We start from the raw sequence: 23,266 nt of genomic DNA on the forward strand, positions 1-23,266 counted from the left end.
TTTTTATCTCCCCTAATTTTTACCATGTGGAAATTAGATTTCTAATTTCATGCCTTATAATCAAAGAAGACAGACATCACTAGAGCACAGCTGATCCCGGCTGTCTTTGACACGTCTTTGGATGGGACAAGCACCCCTTTGCAGATACTTGTTTCTGCTCATTAATTATAGAGGGAATCTAGGTGAGTAATTTAGACTAGATGTCTCACTTTTACATGATAAAACTCGGTGAGATGGATCGAACTCTGCCTCTGGCTACCGTGATCAAGACCCAGTTCCACCTTTCTATTAGTAGCAAGGCTTCTCTAGCAGTCCTTCTGTGCTAGGCAAGATGATGCTCCTTATGGACACTTCAGGTACCAATAAATGATAATAGAGAAGTCATTTAATAAAAGTTTTCTTATAGGTTATAAATAAAACACACTACAGAAGGTTAGATAAATTAAAGAAAAAGAAACATGTTCATTTGCTACTGGAGGGTTGTGCAGTGTTCTACAACTGCCGAGTTCTAAATACACTTTAAGGGTCCCATTTTATCTTATCTTATAATTCATGTAACTATAGATTTGTTACATTAAAGTTGCTCTGAATAAACTCATGAACAATTTCCCACTAGAATATATCACTTCAATATATTTTCCCCTAGATAAAAAGGTATGTGTGAATGAAAAGTTTCTGTTTACTGATGAGGAGAGCCAAAATAAAATCTTATAAAACACTTTGTAACAAAATTTCTTTCAAAATTTTTTTTTCAAAGCCTTGATTCAAAAAGACCTTTCTGTAGTTCAAAGCATCTATTCAGACTGAACGGAAAAAAGTTTTGGAGTATTATTTCAAATGGCTGGCGATTTTTCGTTTTAAATACGTTATTTGACATTTCTAAATTGAAACTTATAGAATATTTTCTTCTGTGAGAAATGTATGCACTTTGACTTCTTGTTCCAACCCGGAATCCAGAAAGCAGTTTAAAATGTCAGACAACTTCCTGTGAAAGGGGAAATTCCATTTTTAGAACAGATGGGCTCAGTATGTTACAATGGGGTTTGGAGTCCGTAATTAAGATGAAGGCCCCATTGTGTTGCTTGCTACAATAGCAGAAGTCCTTACCCAGACAGAGTACGTGCAGCAGTGTCGCTTGCTCCACTCTTTTTGGGACGAGAGGTGCAGAGGGATACCTGACTTTCCAAGGACACGCAGGAAGTATGTGGCAGAGGGAGGGCTTGAACTCTCATCCCCTGTGCAATGCTCCGCTGCTTCCACCACAAGATCATTTTAGGTTTATGTGGAGTGTAAATCACAGTAGAATTTGAATCTAAATACTATTATTATGTTTTAAGTTGTTTATTGTGTTTGATTGCACAACCGTAAGTGGTTACTTGTTTTCTAAGAAGGGCCAATTCCTTGGACCGCTATGAACAGAAACTTCCGAACTCCTGGCTAAATGCAAGATGCTGAATGAGGTAATTTCTAGATGCCTTCTACCACCTGATAACAGTCTTTAGCGATACATACTTTCAGAAACCTCAGCTTCATTTCTGGTGGTTCCCTGTTTCGGGGGCAGTTACTTTCTGATAAATTAAATGCTGACTCAAGGCACAAGAAGGTTGTTTATTGCTTCTTGTAGACAGAAATATATACATAAATATAAATATATATGTATGTGCATGTGTATTTGCAAGTGATATAAATATAGTCAGGGTTAGGGTTATATATTTAGGGTTATATACATATGTGTGTGTATATATACACACACACACTGTTAGCAAACATATTTTTCAAGTGCTATAATAGTCTAGGAAAGATGTCTGGCTAGGCTTTTCCCATAAAAACAGTGGTGCTTGGCAGTGCTGGGTGTGGGAAACCACATCTTAACTTGAAATCCAAAATGCTGACCTGACACCATTAGGGTGTAGCTTGCATTTGGTTGCTGGCTGCTTTCACATGATGATTTTAACTCTATCCCTTCTGACATCATGCTGGAACACAACCTGACTTGCTTCCTCTAGGCCAGGCTTTGCCTTCCTGACTCACATCAGCTTCAGCTCAGAAAAGCGCTTAACTTCAAACACATGCTGGAAACTCAAGCACATACCTAAAGTTAACCGCATGCTTATGTGGGTCTTCAAATAGGCCACTAAGAAACATCTTATTCATCTTTTTTTTATAATATTTTTTTTTTTTATAAAAGAAATGATTGGACAATTCATGAAGAGTGAGAAACACTTCAAATGTAAGTATCATCTCCTGTTTAGGTGAAATTTCAAATGAACGCAGTACATTCACATTGCAAAGATGTAAATTCATCATGCATAAATATAGGTTTATTGCAGTTACTAATATTGCAGTGGCAGGGAGATTTTTCTATACGCATTTCTAAGGTCTCTTGGGATCTTGACTACGTCTCAGAAGCCCAAGTTGTGTCTTCATTATAGTCTACAGCAATGAAAGGTAACTGAGGTGTACCCACTCTGCTTCAGTTGTACTTCTACCTGCGCTGAGAGATACTGCCATGGAAACATTGCTGAAACAAAACGCTAAGAAGGATTTCAGCAGGATTGTACCGTATTCAAAGCGATATTACCACTCCTTTTATCTTCAGGAAGGGTGACACTTCTGCAAGAAGCTTAGATAAAACATAAAGCAACAAGTTTAGATTCTACAATCATTCCCTAATGAATTTTGTATTTTCAAATCACTGTCCAAACATCAGCAAATTAATCCTCACAGTTTTCTTACCAAGTATCAATATGTTATTAGCAAAATATCATGATTTCAGCATGCTGAACTATTGTATAAATGCATTAGTAAAAATATTTAAACTACAGTTTACCTCTTTCTTCCCCCTCCCTTACATCTCAAATTATTATTGAATAAGACACACAGACTTATGATGTCCCATTAAAGAGGAGCCAGGAGGCTAAATCTGTAATCATATGCAAAAGAAAAAATGTGTGGGGGAGATGGATATTTCTATTTTTTAAATAAATGTCAAAATTGCCATTTCATTCAGAATATATTTCATATATTTTATGAATATAATTTCATATATTTTCATATTTCTCATATTTTATTTGCTATTGTTCTATCCATTTGAAATGCAGGACCAATATTGCTCATAAGACCCTCGTAAGGCTGTTCCAAAAAGTTGGCATACTGCGAAGGGTTAGAGAGGTGTTCGATTCCCAGGCGGGGAAGTGATGAAGAGGGAGACTGAGAGGCACAGCCACAGTCACACAGAATTTCTGTGGCAGGGCTTGGCATTCATCACAGCTTGCCGAATAAGTCCGGAAGGCCATACACTGCCCCTTGTGACGGTCACTCCTCTAACGCTATGCAATGCGTCTATTTGGTTTAAAATATTTGAATTCGATATTCTCTGTGGACCTGAGCTTAGAGCTGCTCTGTTCATGGAAATCTATTTGAATTAAAAAAGAAAATAAAAATATACTTTATGTTAAGAATGCACTGTTTCTCTTGCATTATCTAATTTAGTACTGAAGTCAAAGTATTTTCTGAAGTCTTCCACTCTCACAGATATGCATTGCAGTTCTTAGCTGCTTAATGCAGGTTTGCAGGAATTAAAGATGAAATTCTAGGCTCTGGTGAGGGACTTTGTAGTCTCTCAGATAAAGAGACAGATGAAGCACATTAGGGTGGTGGAGTAAGCACATGGTCTGGAGAATTTTGTTTATACGGTTAGCAACAAAATTAGTATATTTTGATTTCAGGCTGGAGGGATGGTAGAGGATAAACTTCTCAGGAAACTCTTTTTGAGCTCTCTGTAAACTCAGGAAGATCATTCCACCCTGGTGTAAGTAGATTATGTATTTTCAAAGTAGTTAAATCCGCAATCTACAGTAAATGCCATGACTGTACATTACATCAGCTCTGGATGTGAGTAACAGTAATAATATTCATATTTTATGTTAGCTAAAAGCTCTTTGTTTCTGGACTACAAAGCAAATGGGTGCCGGGCAAATGACACAATACATATATAATTACAGAAATCTAGCCAAAGCAGCGTTCCATGATTTGTGTGTAGTTTAAAGACAGATTGGTGCAATATCTAATAGAAGATTTAAAAAATGTGCATTTCGTGTAAACTCTTAGCACCCAAAATTTAATGTATTTTGGCACCCCGAGCAATATTCTGGCTGTTGACTTCCCTGGGGCCAGGATGTCCCCAGCGTATCGGCGAGGGGCCTGTTTGCCTTAGGGCGCAGCTCGCAGAGCTGGCTGTGCCGTTCCGCCGTCTCTTGACCTGGGTTAGGCTGTCTCAGGCTAACGCTGATTAATATCACTTTATGACAGTGAAAGGAGCACAGTTGCACGGAGCTGTGATGTCTCTTTTTTCAGAGCTCCTTTTCATGTTGATAGGAATCGAGGCAACGTGAGCCATGACCCAGCCACTCAGCAGCAATCGCATGTCATTCTGGTTTTGATTTTACAACACACCAAACTTAATTTCTTCTGACAAAACTCATGCAGGGTCCTTTTTCTCAGAATATTTGCTAATTCATCACAGATGGAAATTGTTATGCTATCTGCAAAGGAAGGCTACTCATTACTTGCTAAATATATACTGTTTTCTATGGGATCTCCTCTGCAGATGTATTGCGTGTAGTTAGTATGTGTGTGTAGTTAGTATGTGTGTGTCTGTGTCTTTGCACACGCAGTGCATGCACACATGCAGTGTGCATGTAGACACACTGCCTTCTCTAATGACATTTTAGCTTTGCCTCAGTGTATAAAATTGGATTACTGAGAAAAGCATTTAGGGCAAGGATCATTGAAGGATCTGGCAGCCCCTTAAAATTATTTAGCTATATGGAGATAATTTTAAAAATAAACAGTTAAAACTGTAGATTTAAGTATGTGAAATGTGCATGATAAATTCAAAAAAAAGTATAGTAGAGATAAAGCACAGGGTTAATTAGAACCAAATGCTGCTTAGATTGGCACCATAATGTTCTCTGATCAGTGTGACGATTAGCCTCAGACATTTTGAACCACAGTTACTGAAAAGATATTACATTACCTTCCATGTCTAAAGGGGTTTAGTAACAATAAATACTCTTTTCAAGATGCTATTATGTTCAGGGCAGCATGGGAAGGGTTGACTGGACAACAACTGTGTATCTGATTCCTTGTACACAGAGGTAAAAATTAACACTTCAGCTCTTATAGGAAGACATACACATTTAGTATAGCGTATTACCCTATTCTCTTGTAAAGAACAGGTTACGACGCATAAGAATGAAGCCTTATAAACATTCCCATTTGCTGTGGATTATCCTATTATCAAATATCAAAATGGGCTAAAAGGATCCTGCATGAACTAATTCTTCTCAGAATTAAGTAGTGTTATGACAACAGCTACCTTGACACCTATGAACAGAAAAGGACCACCTAGATTTTGTTGTGCTAGAAGGTATCCACTGGCCACTAACACCTCATAGGCATGTCTACCTGGGCCCTGCACCCGCTGTGGGTTGGCCCTCGCGGCAGCGACAGGGTCATCTGCTGTCAAAATGGGAGGGTTTTTTGTTTGTTTTTCATTTTTTTAATTGAACGTATTTGTTTGTAAAAAAGAGTTTATTTTCTGGGCTAAAGTGAGACCACCATAAAAATAACAACACGCTCTCCATTTGGCTGCCTGTAGCTTTGTTAGTAAACTAAGAAATAGGGATTTAGAAAGTGGAAGGCCTGGGCACAGGGGTGCGGCTTGCAGACCTCTTCCAAGTAGCCAAGTACACACCTAATTGCATTTCTGCAGGGAATACATTCCAGAAATGTGAGCTTGCAACCAAGAAAAGTCCGTCAGCGACAGAACTGGCTTGCGGTTAAGGCACTGGACTGTGACTCAGGATATCTGGGTGCTAGTCACAGCTCAGCCACAGACTTCCTCTTGACTGGGAGCCAATTATTTAATCTTATTTTCCCACAGGTAAATCAAGCAATAATTCTCTCCTGTATTGCAGGGATGCTGAGAAGAGAAAAAAATATTAGTGTTTGCAGGGTATTTGAAGTCTATTCCTCAGATAACCTTTTTGGGAGAGGTATCATTTGTGTAGATCGTGTAGATACAACGTCTAGCAAAAGGAAGAATCCAACTAGGATCCAAGAGTGTTTCCGTAACACTAGTGTTGTATGCAAACCATGGTAAGTGGACCAGAAAAGTCAATAAATAAATAATGCTTCATTTAATCTCATGCCATTTGTAAGATCAGACTTCTGTAAAACATGTTACTACTGTTTTACCATCTGCTGGGTTTCTATTTTGTTTTGTTTTGTTTTGTTTTGTTTAAGAAGGCAAAGAAACAGTAACCGTTTTAGTTGTTACACGTAACAGTGCAAAAGCAAAGAAAACTTCTAGGTACACCCCAGAAGATGGTTGCTAGAAATCGTTTTACCCAGCTTTATCATAGCCACATCTTTTTTGTAAAGTGGAAGGAGAGCAATAGCCTATTAATTAGAGTGAATTTTCAACACACTCTACTTTATGTCTTGGACCACAAAAATTGACTAGTCTCCTGTCCTAGTCTATACTGTGCTGCCCTCCATGTAACCTACATGTTGGTCCAGGCCCCATTGTTGGTAAGCTCAGACTAAGCCATGACTCATGGAAGATGAAGTGATTTCCCCTACAGCTTAGACTCAGCTTGTAGAGCACATTTCTTACCCCACTGCAAACTCCCCATATGTGTGCAGCACCTATGCCAGACAAATTCACCCTGACGTGAGCTACCAGTGCCAAGCAGGGGTGTAAATCCCAGCAGTGCAGACTTTTCTTTACACCCTTTCTGAAAGGCTCCACTGGGAGCTGCGCGGGTTGTGGCTCTGTCAGTGCAGACGGACAGACAGAAACGTCCTTCGCCCACAAAGGCTGTAGCACCCTGACCGACGGTAGAGGAAGGGGGTCTGCGACTATCAATACTCATCTTTTACCTAATGCTTCATTTTGACAGCTGTGTATGTGTATATACTAGTAGAGCATGCATACATGCTACCCAACTGCTGCATCCTCTGCAGCCTGCTGTCAGAAAGGGCAGGTCAGCAGGGCTGCCGCGAGGACAGCACTAGCTGAGGGGGTCACGGAGGTGTAGACACGGCTGCAGCGATGGCTCCTGGACAGGCAGCTCCTGCCTGAGGAGCCGGTGAGGAAGAAGAGCGCAGGCACCTGGCTGGGGAGTCATACTGTCAAGTTTAGGCAGGGCACTAATTTTAAAGCTAAAATGTGTTAGAGAAAACATTACTTCTGTTCCTTTTGCCTTTCTGACTTGGCAATTTCTGAAGCTGCGCGTGGATCTCCTCCTACAGAGGCCTTGCTTAAATGATTTTGCTCATCTTGTATCAGGCAATCCAGAAAGCCAAACGCTACAGAGCTGAAGTGCTCTAGGAGGAAAACGACCTGGTTTCTGCACAGTCAGAGCAGGGTGTGAAATTACTGATACAGATTTTATTTTTAGCAACAGGAATAAAGCTTTCTTAAAACTACATCGCATTGTAATAACTTTAAGAGGCCTGACTCTGTTTCAGTTTTAATACTCCTCATTCGAAGTCTGTTTTTTACAACATGCCCCTTAAACCAAATCTACTGTTCTTGTGAACAGCAGTGAACATCTGTCCAGTGCTGCATAGCTTCCTGCACTGATTTGCTTGTTCTTTCCTTTTACCTAACCACAAAAGTTCAAATTCTTACACATACACACACACATTTCATGTCTTAACCCCCAAAAGAAGCTATTCCGATTTTATTGCAACTTCCTAACTAGGAGCTTGCCAGAATCTTAGCCAAAGAAAACTGGACTCAACAAAATGCTGATGAAATTACCCACTTTAAAGTCTTTTCTGATCCTAACAGTCACACTGTGTAGAGAACCAGAACACATCCACTCATGTTGCTTCTATTGCTCTTACGCTTGCTGTCTGCACAGTGATGGTGCCTGGACTCCCCAGCAGGATTCCACTGCAATTCCATTTTCTTCAGTAAAAACGTGGAATAAAAAGAGAAACCCTGACTCAGTGGACAATTTCATGACCATCCAAACTTTTATGGGGTGATTCTTCCATGTATAAGAAACTATGGGGAAAGGCTTCCAGGTGTTTGTTCGAGAGCTTCACAAGCAAGCAAGGAATATTGGCAGGTTAAGGGGAGAGTACTGGGGAATCCAGCTAAACCGAAAGGATGAAAGATAAGGAGGTGATAGGCAGTAAAAAGCCTTGAAAATTAAGATAGTTTACTATAGAGTTGTGGAAAAGCAGGAGACAGAGGAAGAAAGGAGAGACAGGAGAGACATGGGAAATATTACTAGGAAAATGGAATGGCCTGCAAAAAATACAGTTCAGCCAGAATATCAGGGGAGGGCAGAAAGAGAGAATCTCTTTTCCTTGAAGTTCTATATTTTAAAAGGGACAATTAAACTTCCCAGTTTAATGCCCAGTGGCATGTTAATTAATTTTTACATTGTTATTTCATTATATATTACTGCACTATTATTCAGGCCTACATATAAAAAACTGTAAAGGGGTATGACTGATTGTGTGTTTGAACTTTCAAATACCTTGTTTGCTTGGTTTTGATTGTTTCTTACCAGATGGTTAAGCATATGTTTAGCACTTTTACAGGAGAAGGAAAAAAAAAAAAAACACGTGTAATACACAGTTAAAAGTTTAAAAGGTACTGGCAAAATTTATTAGCTTCCAACATAAAACTAATGTTAAAATAGTTTTTGTGACAGGATGTTCATTTAGGGCTGCAAAGCCCTGCGTTTAGTTTCTTGTACCTCTGGAGATATAGGATCCACAGACCTAGAAACGAATTAAATTACTCAACCTTAGCAATCTAAGATTTAGTTAAGTAGCCTGAAGTAGTTGTATAAGATCCCTGTATTATCAGAGGACAGAGAAAGTTATCTTGAAGAAGTTTATTTGCCTGCCCTTTCTGAAACAGCTACCTTCAAAAGGGAAAAAACCACCTTTGGGAGGTGTCTGTTTCCCTTCTTTGATTACTGGCAAAGCCTAAACCTCTAAATTAGGCCAAACACCCACATTTAAGACAACTAAATTGATGTGAAATCCAAACAATCCCACCTCATTTTATAACACTGTGCAGGATGATTACCAGATATTGCACAATCAATGTAAACGAGAACAGAATTCCCTTGTCAGAAGTAAGATAGCAGAGGAGGTCCTTTTACTTGTGCTCCTTTTCTTGATGTATTTTTCTTCCACTTTTTCAAGCCTTTACTTTCATTTTTCTCTAGAAACCATAGGCTAAATGAATCCCACCTCATTATAGATGTTTAAGTGAGGTATCCATATTAGGATCTTAGTTGTCCTTGCTTCCTGTATGGATGACCAAAAGAAAGAGACTTACGCTCATGCTCACGCTCTTAGGGCAACCCAGGGGTACCAGCCTTTCGTTACAGGCTATAGATGGATCCCAAAGCCATTCACTTCCTAGCTCAGGTGCAGCAGGTAATTGTTTGAGGTTATTGTTGAGGAAAATCTGGGCTTAAGTGTCAGCTGCTGGCCACAACTGGAACTCGTCCTCCTCTAAAGGCCTGCTCCAATGCAGGGAAGCAGTGAAATAAGGCTTTTAATCCTTGAAAGAAGCAGGCCCCTCTCTAAATTCTGTCTATGAATAGTGGATTAATTATTTCCCAAAGGGAGAGATAGTAGTTCACGCTTAACTATGATTACTGAAGGTAATCATCCTGATTTTGTCCTACAGTGTCCAATAGGAATATTTGGAAGCGTCAATAGATGAAAGAAAAAAAAATCAATAGTACCACAGAACACAGCTTGTCCCTCTTTCAGTGCAAAAATACAGGTGTTTGTATTCAAAGTGTACAAGGAAGGTTAGGAATGGCAGCTAAATAGCTAGTGGCTATTTCTTTTCTAGGAGATTTCAAAAAGGGGTGAGGAGGCTTGAGGATGATGAGATTTGTTTGATATATTTGTGAGTCCAGTACTGCAGCGGAGCCATCAAGAACTAATGTGCACTTGGAGGCAGGCTGTAGAAAAGAAATAGGTGCCTGGTGTTTGCTAACCCAAATGAAACCTTTCCCTTTCAGTGAACAGATAAAAGTCAGAGTTTCATACCAACACTCATCTATCAGGAATGTGCCTTTCACAACTGATAAGTGATGGTTTCTACAAGCAGTGTACTACAGGACAGCGCAGCTTCCACTGTTTCAACTCCTGTTGTTTTGAATTCATAATGAAGCGCTTGCAAACTGCTCCACAAAACTACATCAGGGTGAGAATTATGGAAAATCCTGGACAGCATTCAAAAGACTGGCTTTGCCAAGCAACAAATACAACCAATACAGTGTATTTTAAGAGAGAAAGAAAGAGAAGGGGGAGAGAGAGGGAGAAAAAGGCTTTCAAAACATATCAAATGAAGCTTGTTTGATAATAATCGCTGCAGGTGGTGAAGCTGATTTTAAGTGTGAAAATATTTAACATTTTATTGCACGCGAATGTTTTTATAAAGGAGTCGTTTTTGTGTGTGTGCATGTGTGTGTGTGTGTATACGCATGCAGTGAACAGAAATCTATTGAGCTCCACCAGACCAGACGTCTGCATTCTGGAGGGCTCATTGCAGCCAATAAATTTGACTAAAACTTTTTTTTTATTATTTCATGAATTCTGCTATAAAAGCTAATCCTCCTTTCTAGACTTAGCATAATTACAAGACACTATTCTGAGTGCCAAAAATGTCAACTGTAGGTTGCAAACATGGACACATTTAAGCAGAACCATATGTGAGAATGCAAGGCAAGACCTGAAGTAAGCGAATCAGTTTACCTTTTTTCTGAAGAGTCAATTTATAATGCAACCTTAGCTCTAAGAAATAATAATACAGCCAGTGATAAATTACATTGCTTAATCATTTATTAATAAGCTTCATCGGAAAGAAAGATTTTATCGGTGCTCAAAACTCACTAAGTTACAAGATCACAGATGTTCAGGGTTCTGGAGCCAGAAACTTAATATTAATGAACTCTCATTAATACCTAATCAACTGGTGATATTTTGATCCTGTGAGAAAATTGATGGCCAATAAAAATAAACTCAAGAGGTCTTCCTATCTAGAAAAAAAAGCTATAAAAGTCAGGAATGCGCACAGTAACCAAGATGCAGTAACTAAGGTTAAGCAGCTGGAGGCTAAATTTTAACTTTTTTTGTACAGGATGGATTTATTCTGTCACCTAGGCAATTTCAGAGTCTTACTTGGTAGGATTTATATAGGCATTCAGACTTTGCAGATGTATTCACACACAGTACATTAACTATGCAAAACTACTTTCCAGGATATTCTGGATTAGGGTCTTAAAAACAGACCTCTCTGGAAATGAAATCCTTCAGAAAAATCCCTGTTCATCTCTGAACGTGATTCTGCTGCACTTCAAGTGTGAAATCTATTTAACCACATATGGCATCCGAAATGATATCATATGCATTTCTGTGTAAGAAGAATGTGCTGGGTTTTAACCCTGCAGTGATGACAAAATGGGGAAAGCAAGTGTACTTTGAACTTTAACTAGAAACACAGAAATTGTCACAGTAGATCAGAGCAATGATCCATCTGGTCCAGTGTTCTTTTTCCAAAGATGACCAGCACCAGAGGCTTCAGGGGACAGCACATCCATATGTATAATCAGCAATTATAACTAACATTTAGACTAAGTTATTTTTAGTCAATTAAATAAATACCCCAGGCCTACATCTTTTGTGTAGTTCTAAGCCATATAATGTAAATATGCAAATTTACATCATACTTTTGGATATTTAGTCTGATTTAAATACAAATATATATATAATCCTAATCTCTTAGATGTTAGGCAAAGACCTTGTGGCAGTGAGTTCCACAGGATAATTACATGTAATGCAAGAAAATCAGAGTCCTTTACTTAATTTCATGTGAGCTGGCCATCAGATTCCTTGAACATCCTCATATTTATGTGGGTAGCTGGAAGTACCAGCACCACTGAATATTATATCGTTATCATACATCATTCATTTTCTCACTGTGGGTTTCATAGTTTCTTCCTTTTTGTCTGCTGATACCAATTTCTGTACCAGTCTTTAGATGCATGCCATCTACGATACATTTCTCACCCTTTTAGTTGGAAAATTCCCTTCCAGAATTATAACTAGAGGGAACAAAGTAGCGACACTTTGGCCTTCTGTGCTGTGGTTGTGGCCATGCAGATGTGTGGTCCCTCCTCTCTTCTTCACTCTTCTCCCTTCTTCTAAGCCCCTTTTAGGGATGCATCTACCCTGCTACAGCACTGTTTTACACTACAGTATTCGCATTCTGTTGTTTGTGTGCTAGTTTTTAACCACTTTTGTCTGTCAAGCGGAGTTTTCACCAATGTCTCTACAGCAGCAGCTGGCTCTTTCCCCCAAATGCTCGTAAGAAACCAGCAATAGTAGTGAGCAGCAGGATTTCTCACTCTGATGTCACAGTGAAATGAGTTCAACGTAGTTATGTCTGGGCTTCCATGCAGAGAGTTGCGTGAAGTAGTATAGCTGAAATGATCACATACACTGAGTGCAGGGATATAAAAGTGGAATATTAATGTCTTCTTTCATTAGAATAAAGAAAGGTGACATAGGCTACCTTTGCAATTCAATCAGAAGACAGTGCTGTGATTACTGGTCTACAAACAATGATAAGTTTCATAAATTTTATGATAACCCATACCAATTTCAGGTTTTCCTGGTTAGGAGTAGAGATAGAACATTTTCTCAAGATATGACTTTGGACTATTATATTAAATATATAGATTCATTTTCCAGATGCCTTTAAGAACTCAAGAGAATACTTGTTCTGAATAACCGCACAAAGGAAGTTAGTGATCTGTAAGAGAAAGAAAGAGACGAGTCTTACAATTGTAACTAATTTGGACATAAACAGCTCTTCCCAATGGAGCTATAGATTTCAAGTTTTAGGCAGGTTCCTTCATGCCTTTGGATTTTTGTGCTGAATTGAATTATTGAAATAAGAGCTGAATTAGATCGTACCGAGCTCCAAATAGAAGTCTACTACCATGTCATTCACTGAATTCTATTTCTTCACCAAATTCAAAAGAGCAAATGTGACAAACACGATATATGCCACTACAACAAAAGAAAAATCAACTCCCTTAACTTTATTCTTACTTTATATCATTGGTCCACTGCCCACCATTGCAGAGATCCTGGCTGAAAAACTGCATATACAGAGAGGCCAGAAATCTTTCTCAGTTCTTCCTATACATACCTTACATAAGAACACATAGAAGTCTTTGGGGAATGGGGAGAATTCCCACCTGACTGGGGAAATCCATGGGCTCTTGCCTGCAGTGCACAAAAATAGGTACCTGAAGAACGTTAGGGAGAAGGCACAGGACCACCCTTCTATGGCACGATGAACTAACAGCCCTTTCCCTGCCATTACTTATTTATAGAAAAATGAAAAACATATGCAAAACCTATTGTTTCTCTGTTCAAATACACACTTGAAAATGTTTAATTATTTTGATGAGCTCTGATTTTTCCTTTGTCCTCTGTCCCCCAAGGTGGAGCACAAGCCCTCGAAAGATGGTAGATGATAGCTTAGTGAAACAACAGCTGAGTGCAGCAACAGCAGAGCCTAGGCTGTGGCCACGCTCCCCAGAGAGCTTCAGAAAATGCACACAGGGAATTTTTCCTCCTGCGTCTTTGTGCTGCATCCACAATGGAGTGACAGCTATCTGGCACAAAAGGGGCTGGGGAAAGCTGTATCATACCTGTACTAGTAGATAAATAGGCAAATAACCACTAGTGTCAACAGCAAAGGCCCTGGAAATTACACAGCTCTAATACAAGAAAACATCTTAAAGCACCTCAGATAACTCCATTTTGTATTTAAATACGCTAAGTGAGTAAGATGCTTATTCAGCCTATTGCAGTTGAACCTTTGACTGTTTATCAGGTGAGATCCTAGTATTTTTGTTAGCATAGCTGGTAGAGCTTCCAAGCTATTTCCGCATACCCTTTGGAGTCTCTCTAGCAAGAGAGAACCATTCTCATGTTTTACAACAGTGCAGCAGCTTGTCAATGCTTTTGTTTCTGAACAGTCTGCGAGAAGTGCCAAATGATGCTATTGTAAAATATGAGAGTGCTTCAGCATGTTAGGGAACCCAGAGTGGCTGTCGATGTGACATTGATAAATGACTATGAAGTGTTGAAATGAGCTATTGCACATTCATTCTTGTATTCTACATTAAAACAACCAAAAATTATGTCTTGCGAGGTAGTCCCAATTTCCAACTGCCTGCAAAACAGGGCATTAGAGGTTTAGGTGCCTGATATTTTATTAGCTAATTCTGACCTGGTTATTAATAGAGAGAAACGAAAAAGATAAAAATTATCAATGTAGGGGAAAGAAAGTCAAGACAGCCAACTAGTATGGGGATAGTAACAAAAGTCATAACTCACGTGACACAGATCTGACTTCCTGTCTTAAATGAACTAGATATTTCTCCTGAGTCAAGATCTTCCAAACTACAACATCAAAATTATATTTACCCAGTACACAAATAAAATGCAATAACAAATAAATTGCCTAATGTTTGGAAGGAGCCAGGAAAATATAAATGACAAGGAAAACACTTTGATATTGTATCTGCTTATATTTGTTAAAAGATAATGTACAGGAAAATGGACCTAGTGGTACTTTTAAAATGGAATATTGGAGATGAGAACAGTGAATGAGGAGTGCCAAAACAGAATATTTTAACTGATGTATGAAAGAGATTTTCAAAGAATACATAACAATGGCCATCAGACACTTCTAGAGCAGTCCGACATTGCATCTTGACTGTAAAGATATAAATAAGTTTCTTTTCATTACAAATCACATTACAAAATGCCACAATAAAGCCAATTTTTGAAAAATGTTTGTTCGATGTGGAAACTGTTCATTTTAATACAGTAACAAGATTCTGCTTTGATAGTGTGGCTTTATTTTTTTTGAATATTCAAATATCATATTTTTCCTATCATATATCCAATACACTGAGATATTTTACAGAAAATAACATACTTTGAAATGCTAAAGGAAATTTATCAAAATGATAACATAACAAATAGTTGCATAATATTTCACTTCTTTGTGTTGATATCATTGTAATGAATAAGAATGTAAAAGTAATTAATTTTTACTTATTTCCATTGTATATTTTGCTGACGTAGATATCTCCTTATGGGTTATATGGACAAATAGTGCTACTGCTACTGTTGGTTTTAGCCCCAAGTACATGATCAAAGGCCCTTTGTGCTAGGTGCTGGGTATACAAGCACTCCTTGTTCCAAAATGTGGCCAATGGTGAAAATAGAAAATGATGAAACAAGGAAATATCACTTGCCCCTTTCTACAGATTTGAAGTAAAGTTAGTTGATTTTTAAATTGCTTCTCCTTGGTCACTTAGAAATTTTTTTTCAAAACTAAGAGCTGATATTATCTCTCAGTTGCAAACTAGTAAGACTCTCCTTTTTTTCTGAAGAGGAAATTGTAAAAGTATTAGACCAATTAAAATATGATGAAATGGCACATTTTTATAAAGTTTGCATGTATAAAGAACTGGAAGAAGGCTTTCACAGAATTAGCCAGAGTATGTAGAAGTGCAAACTGTTCAGAGGCCCAATTGAAGCTGCAGCCATTTATCTGTGTTCTTGAAACAAATTCATAGCGTTAATCTGGCTGCAGTTTGTCATGTCATCAAAATCTGGAGCATCTGTTAGACAATCATCACTAGCATCAATAGCTTGACATAACAGCAGTTACCAACTTACTTTTACTTTACTTATTCAGTCTTTTTTTGTATCATCTTAACTCAAAAATTAAAATGCACAGGTTTGAAGAATTTTAGGAGAGAATAATTTTTATAGGCAAATAAACACATCTCAGTTCAAGAAGGATTTAGTTAGCAACGGTGTTTCAGGCAGCAATGAATAACTTTTTGAGGCAAGAAGCTTCTTCAAATGATTGATGAAATATGAACTCCTAATTTCTGTCCAAGTTATGCATGTTAAGTTTCTTCTCCAGCTTGCTTAGTTATTTTAACATGCTGTTCATAACAGCAAAAAGTTTTAGAAAAGAGTTAAGATAAGATAAATTATTAGGCATGAGTTAATTTAGAAAAAGAATGCCTGACATAAATATTTGAATAATAAAATGTGAATTAAGTAATCCCGTGTTTGTGAATGTTATTTTTAGAACTTAGAAAAAATAGTAAAGATTTTGTAGATTAACTAAGAGAGGTGTTTTGCAGAGCTGCTTGCATGTCACTGAGCTGAGAAGAAATTGGATCATGTGTGTGCCAAGCAACTAGCAGAGGTGGACCTTAACTGCATGGACTAAATCAGAGATGTAAAAGGATGCTAGAAAAAATGACATGATATACATTTCCTAGGAAAATAAAACAAAACAAAACCTTTCATCATTGTCAGCGGATCTTAACTATGACAAAAGTACGACCAAGATGTGATTAGCGTCATGCAGTCAGTGAGCGGTGAGAGCACGACACTGAATCTGTTCCAGTAAACTAAGCTGTATTTGAGGAATTACAGAGATCTTTCCTGGTGTTCAATCATCAAGTTTGGCCTGAGCTGCCCAGGCAAAGCCCAGGAGTCGTTCAGGGGCTGGCAGGGCTTGGCAGGAAATCCCGGTAGCTTGGCTGAGCACAGCCACCCTGTTTGGCAGGTCAGAGGCATGAGCTGGCTGGCCTCAGGGCCGGAGAGCACTTCCTAATCCCTCTCATTTACTTGTGTGGACATAGCCTGAATGATATGGCAGAGATATTGTGAGATGTAAGTAGCTTCAAAAGTTAGAGAAAAAAAACTGGTATCTGAGAAGTAAAACAGACAGAGAAAGATGAAGAAATGAGGCTCAGAAACAATTCTGTGGGAGATTTTGATGATGAAATATTGGAAAGTGAAGGAAAACAGCCGAACGTTTTGGAGGATTAAAATGATATATGTCTCTCTCCTTGGTTTCTGTAAGGTATTCTATAGTAAATACCATATACAAGGTGGAATTATATGACTCTAAGGACTTATGCTGTACAGTCTGCTGCTTTCAATGAGTACTGCTTTGTTAAGAAAATACGTCAGCTCTGGAACAACATACACAAGTGGCAATAAGGAATTTTAAAAACCTTTCTACTTAGAACCAGACTTAATGGATTAACTTGGACCTGAGCTTAAAAGTGTGCACATGAGACACTGTAGATATAAACTAAAAAAATGACCTGAATGCTGTTTTCTGCAGGGCGATGTTAGAGGTCGGGGCTACAAATGAGAGCACATTCACATGAGAGCACATGAGAGGACATTCACATATGTGCCGGGCAGGCACGCTGTGTTTGCCCAGTAACACCTGGGGCAGGTGGGACCCTGGGTTCAGCGCAGGGGGCCTCTGCTGCAACCCGCATTGTGAGCGCTGGCAGTCGAAGCCACAGAGGCTGTCGCTGTCTAGCTCTGCTCCCAGGACCTTCCCCTTCATTAGTAATGAACTGACTGCATAAAGATATATTTGATTTCATTGAGTTTGAAAGACCACAAGACATTACCAAATCCTAAAGAAAAGCGTAAATCCAATCTCTCTCAGTCGTAATTTACTACTTCTGCCAAATCTCCTCTAAGGCATAAACTGCACACTCATGGATTGATGTATTTATCCTCACAATTCATTTCTGCTCCATGGCTTAAGAAGAATTAAAATTTCTTAGTCAATCAAGCAACCTGTAATAATTGTTTCTTTTTCAGACCTGATTTAGCTTTCATTTCTCTTAAATAGCAGCATTTGCAGTAATATCTTTTAAAGTCATTTCTACTCAACAAGCATTTCTTGGCAAATAGGATCTTTGTTTCTTAGTTATTGTTGTTTTCTTTAATGGGTATTTAAAATCTGATTTTGAATTCCAAAGAGAGTGAACTAAATATGAACCTCTGTTTTCAATTTCAAGTTGGTTTCAAATTGTAGATGCTCTTATTCATGCTCTATATTGTGAAGATACAAAGTAAATTTTCTTTTAAGCTGCAGTGCTTCCTTTTTTTTCTCAGGGTAACAGGTATCCAACACAAAAACAAGGAGAAGATACCTTTAAAGAGGCATAAACGCGTAAAAAGGCTAGCTCCGTACACCGTCTAAAATGGATTTGAATTATCTATGCCACTTACAGTACTGACTATCTGTGTAAAACATCTCTCTTTTGGGGGACTCTCAGGCTCATATCAGTAGAAACCTTTATGTTTTTGGTAACCCCCGCTGTTCATCTGATGTAGCTAAAAGAAATCGTTAGGCCTATTGTAACAGGTAGCTGCGATTTCAGTCGCTCACGTTCCCAGAGACAAGGGGAGAAATGCCAGGATGTTGGGAGCTTCAGCACAGGAGGGGAAGAGCCCAGTGAGGCGCTGGGGCTGCACGAGGAGCCTCCCAACAGACACCAGCCAGAGGAAGGACATCGATGTAGGAAACGTCGGAAATAGCCCAAAATATGAGAGAAAAAAGGCCTGAGGAGCAGTTACGATGTGCAGGCTGGCTGAGCTGTTGTCCTGGTTTGTCAGATTTTTACATTCAGGTATGTAAATTTTTGTGTAAATAAACAGAATTGCATTAAAAAAAAAAAAACTTTCCCTCATCAATTTTTCTTCATGATTGGAATAACCTGTAAATCCTAATTTTCTAGCTAGTTGCTGCAGGTTAAAGGGGGCATGATAAAGAACGGAGCAGTTATACTGGTGTATACTTTGAATACATTTCTGATGGCTTGTGCTAGGCTAAACTCGTGTATCTAAAAGTAGAATCAGGCCCAACGTATTTTTCTGGAGTGAGGCTATCTGCAGAGGGACAGAAAGAAAGCCTTCCAGTCCAGTTCCCTTTTTCATACTACCTATCAAAACAGCCCATGGTCTCAGCAGGACAAGGAGAGAAAAGGAATTAACGGATTTAAATTAGTAATTGAAACAGGAGAGGAATATGTGGCTGCTGTTGCACATCTGCTCCTTTGTCAGGTTAAGTCCTACATTTTGTCAAAGAAAGGGAAGAAGTGAGTATTATATTTTCCCGTATTCCCATCAAAACGTGAAAATTTTCACATGGAAAGTGAAATGTGAATGTGAATGGAATGTGAATTTTCGCATGGAATGTGAAAATTTCCCAACACTTCTCAAAGTGAAATACAGCATAAATTTCAAAGAGCTTCCGTCACTGAAAGGTTCTGGTCACAAATTCTCCAATTTTCTCGACCTAGGTGTTCCAATCGACCTGATTCTGCCAAAAAGCTTATTGGATTTTCATGACGCACAGATAAACTTCCCCTCACTGGTTTGTAAAGTCATAATCCTCTTTTTCTTCAATAAGATTTTTGCGAAATACACACACGAAAAAAAACCTAGTGTAGAGACATAGTAAATATTGCTTATGTTTATTTGTGTTCAAAACCAAACATGTATATTTTATGATCCAAAAATGTTGGAGGCATTGGAGAAGCCCTCATGACTTCAGTGGGCTTTGGATCCATGCCATAGCTTGCTTGTGTAAACACATGTTCATTCTGCTTGTCCTCCTTTTGACCTTAGACAGGAAAGGCACTAAGGGGAGGGTGCCATAAGTGCAGTGGGGCCTGCAGCTGAGACACGAGATGGGTCTGAACTGCTTTCACAAAGAGAGTGCTTAGAGAAGAAGAAATACAAACAAAGAAAAGACTGTGAGAGATGGAGTTAGGATGAATATATTTTTCTGAGAAGATAGAGAAGGGGGGAAGTTACCAAAGGCAGTACTAGTAGGCAGAGAAATGGAAAAGGTGTAGACTTCTTAATGGAGGGAGGAAAGTGTCTGCTTGCTGCAGTGGTTCAACACTCAGCGCTAATGTTATTAACAGGGGGAGAAGAGCACTGCTCTGAGCTATTGCTGGCTCAGTTGTGTGGTAGAGAAGAGATGAGAACTCTTTCCAAATCTCTTCCCATACCAGTATACTGTAGGGGAGGCAGGACTGACCTTCAAAAAGCCTGAAAGCTCTGTTAAGGTTTACCCAGAGAAGTTCTCCAAGGCCAGAGCTTTTGATGCTGTACTATTGATTTAGAGATACCACAGAATTGGGAAGGTGGAAATAGGGGCTGGATTATTTCAGGTATTTTCTATGCAGGTCACAGTAGATTATTATTTATGATTTTTCCAACACCCAAATACATACTAGTTGTTTGCTGCACAAATAAAGAAAATATGATTTTGAAAACAGCTCCTCTCTTGTGCTTCCACTGCTAGTCAGGGATTACATATTAACTCCTTCAAATAATGCTCCCCCCAGCCATTATATTACATTTTAGTTACACCCCAAGTACAATTTTACATTTCCCTTGTTATGCGAAACTCTCACTCTGCAGATTCTATATGCTATATTTGGCAATATAATTACTGTTGCCTTAAGCACTTTTTTCCCCATAGAATATTTCCTCCTCATTTATATTATTACATTCCAAGAGAGTTTTCAGGAGCCATAGTGAGTTTCCTTCTATTGCTTCCAAAAAAAAGCCTCGCTTCGGCTATAGCTTCTGGTCTGTAATAGTGACAAGCCACAGATGTTCCAGAACTGTGTTTAGGCAACATGTAAATATAATTATTAGTGTTGTTGTTGTTCAAATTAAGCCTCTTGGCTATAGTTAAGGACAAGGTCCTATTGTGCTAGACTCTGTATTCACAAATAATAAAAAAGACAAAATATAGGATCCCAGAATAATGATTTTAAGGAGTTATCCTGGAGAGCGCTGAGCAGTCATCCTGCAATATAGCTAGCTGGAGCACTGAGAACCACCTTACACAGCAGTGATGAAATCATGTGCTAGTTTGGGGGTTACCTAGAGTTTTCCTGCACTAGTGGTATTAATCATGCGTGTGTGTTTGTGCGTACCACTAACATCTACCTCTATGAGAGAAAAGTCTATTACTTTTCAAAGTTATTCTCTGATTTATTATTTACTGAGAACTGACAATATGTTTGGCTCCATCCGGACTAAAAATTCTGGACAAATGTAGAACCTTCCAAGAAGATATGACATCTCAATCAGGTTAGGATGTGGGTTTCAAGGTCCCAGATGGCATACTTCCATTTTACACTTCATCTATCTCTGGGAAGATATGTGCATCCAGTTGCCCGGAAGGCAGTCCCTACTTTTCTAAATTTGCGTTCCATGTATTATATTGATATATCTCTTCTTTGACATTGGAATGCCAAAAATGAGAAATGGTTGACTGTCAACTCTCTTATTTGTGAAACAGACCTGCATTGCAGGCCAAAGTTTCCTGTTCAAAGGAAAATTAAAGAATGCTTTCCCTTGGCATCATGTCTACACTTTCCAACAAAAATGGCCTCAGATTAACTTTTTGGCCCTAGATCAGCAATGTACTTGAAAATGTGCTTAACTTTAAGCACTTCCTCAAGTTCCATTGAAGTGTACTGTCAGCACTCGACAAATAATAAATTGTAACAACATTTGAAGCTAATCCACTTTCCTTTTAGAAAGCCACATGATAATATCATGGAGCAAATACTATATGCAAAAGATATTTCTTCGTGAAGTTAGTCAATGGTACTTCAGCAAGGGCTTCAATGTTTTGCTGAATCCAGGTTTCAAATGGGTTTATATAATGCAACAATATCAAATTGCAATTTGTGTTTTTCAAAATTAGGCCTGATCCTGCAAATTATTATGTGAGTAATTTAATCAGTATTTTCAGCGCGTAAGTGTAGGCTGCAGCTGAAGCCAGAAGGCAAAGGTGTCAAATCCCATTAATAAGTACAATAAGTAGAATAGGTGATTATGGTAGCTTGCTGAGTTCCCGCTGAGAGATGCAGACCTCAAGGAGTGAGTGCTTTATACTTCCTAGAAGATGGTTGCAAATAGCAGAATAAGAATAGTACATAGAAGTGTCCTAGTCACTAGTCAAATAAAAACTTCTTAATTTCTGAAACATATAAAGCAAGACTGTACCTGTGGCCATTTGACTCAGTAGAAACTGAAATGAATACACCATGCTGCAGTGCTAGAAGTTTGGCTGGATGGTGAGACTTCAGCTTTTTTTTCCATTTAAAATAGTCAGATGATATTTTCAAGGGTTGTCTATACCAGAATCACATCACTGTTGAGAAGCAGGCTAAATTAGTTCATCTTTTGCTGCTGGTGCAGCTGAATTGCTAATGGCTCCCAAGCTATCTAGCCTAAAACTAGCTCAGGAAAGAAAAATTCCGCACTGTGGTATAGAGTTTTCCTCATTCTTCAGTCTGAAGGACGCTGATGCGTGTAGTGTGAAGCTGATCTAGGAAGCAGCACTTGCTGCTGATCCAAGAAGCAGCACTTGCTGCTGCCTTGGAAGAGAATTTGCTTGGCTGTCTTTGCTGCCCAGCTGTTCAGGGTGTGTGTTTGGGATTGTGTCTGCACACGCGTTGGTCAGGGCACTTGGAAAATAGCAACCTGCATAGCACAATAATGAGAACTTTCATGACCTTGCTGGGTTATGCTTGCTAGGGAAAGCTTTCTTTGCTGATTCTAGAGCACTTCTGCCACACAAGACAAATTAGATCATATGTCTGCAGGACTGGGAGTTAAGTAGGGGAAGAAAGGGAGGGAGGAGGGATAGGAGCAAAGCAAGGGAAGGAAAAATGAAATACTGTTGTGGGTTTCTTACATGGTAATTATTTATTCTTTAACAGTAATATGAAAAGCATCCATGGCTGGAAGTTTGACGCTTCTTAAAGACCGATGGCATCTAAGGGCCACTTTGGGTCCTGCTGCTTTCCTAGTGTATGTAGCAGAGAAAATTGAGAAGCCTGTGGGCAAGAGGACTTCTCCTCAGTCTCCCCGCCCTTTCATGGCAGCAGGCGTTAAGTACAGTCCCGGCATACTCCCCAGTTGCTGTGCAGATGAGTGTCTGCTGCCTCTCCAGGAGAGACACGGCAGGAGGTCATGCTGCCCTCCTGCCTGGAGGCTGCCCCAGGCAGACAGGTCCTTCCTCGGCAAGTGCCTGTCGGGCACCATTTAGAGCAGAATAACCCTGCTGAAATATCGCCACTTAACAGAGTTGCACTTGGCTCCTGAAAAGAGAAGGCTTGCTGGATGCTTTTAAATTTTTTATATGGCATAAGAGAGCCAAGCAATGTCCAACTATGTGCCTCTAGCCCCCAGCACGCAGGGGGTGGCAGCCATTCCTCACTCCGGAGTATAATCTGGG

This window comes from Struthio camelus, chromosome 3 (genome assembly GCF_040807025.1).
Source record: "Struthio camelus isolate bStrCam1 chromosome 3, bStrCam1.hap1, whole genome shotgun sequence".
Classification (NCBI taxonomy): domain Eukaryota; kingdom Metazoa; phylum Chordata; class Aves; order Struthioniformes; family Struthionidae; genus Struthio; species Struthio camelus.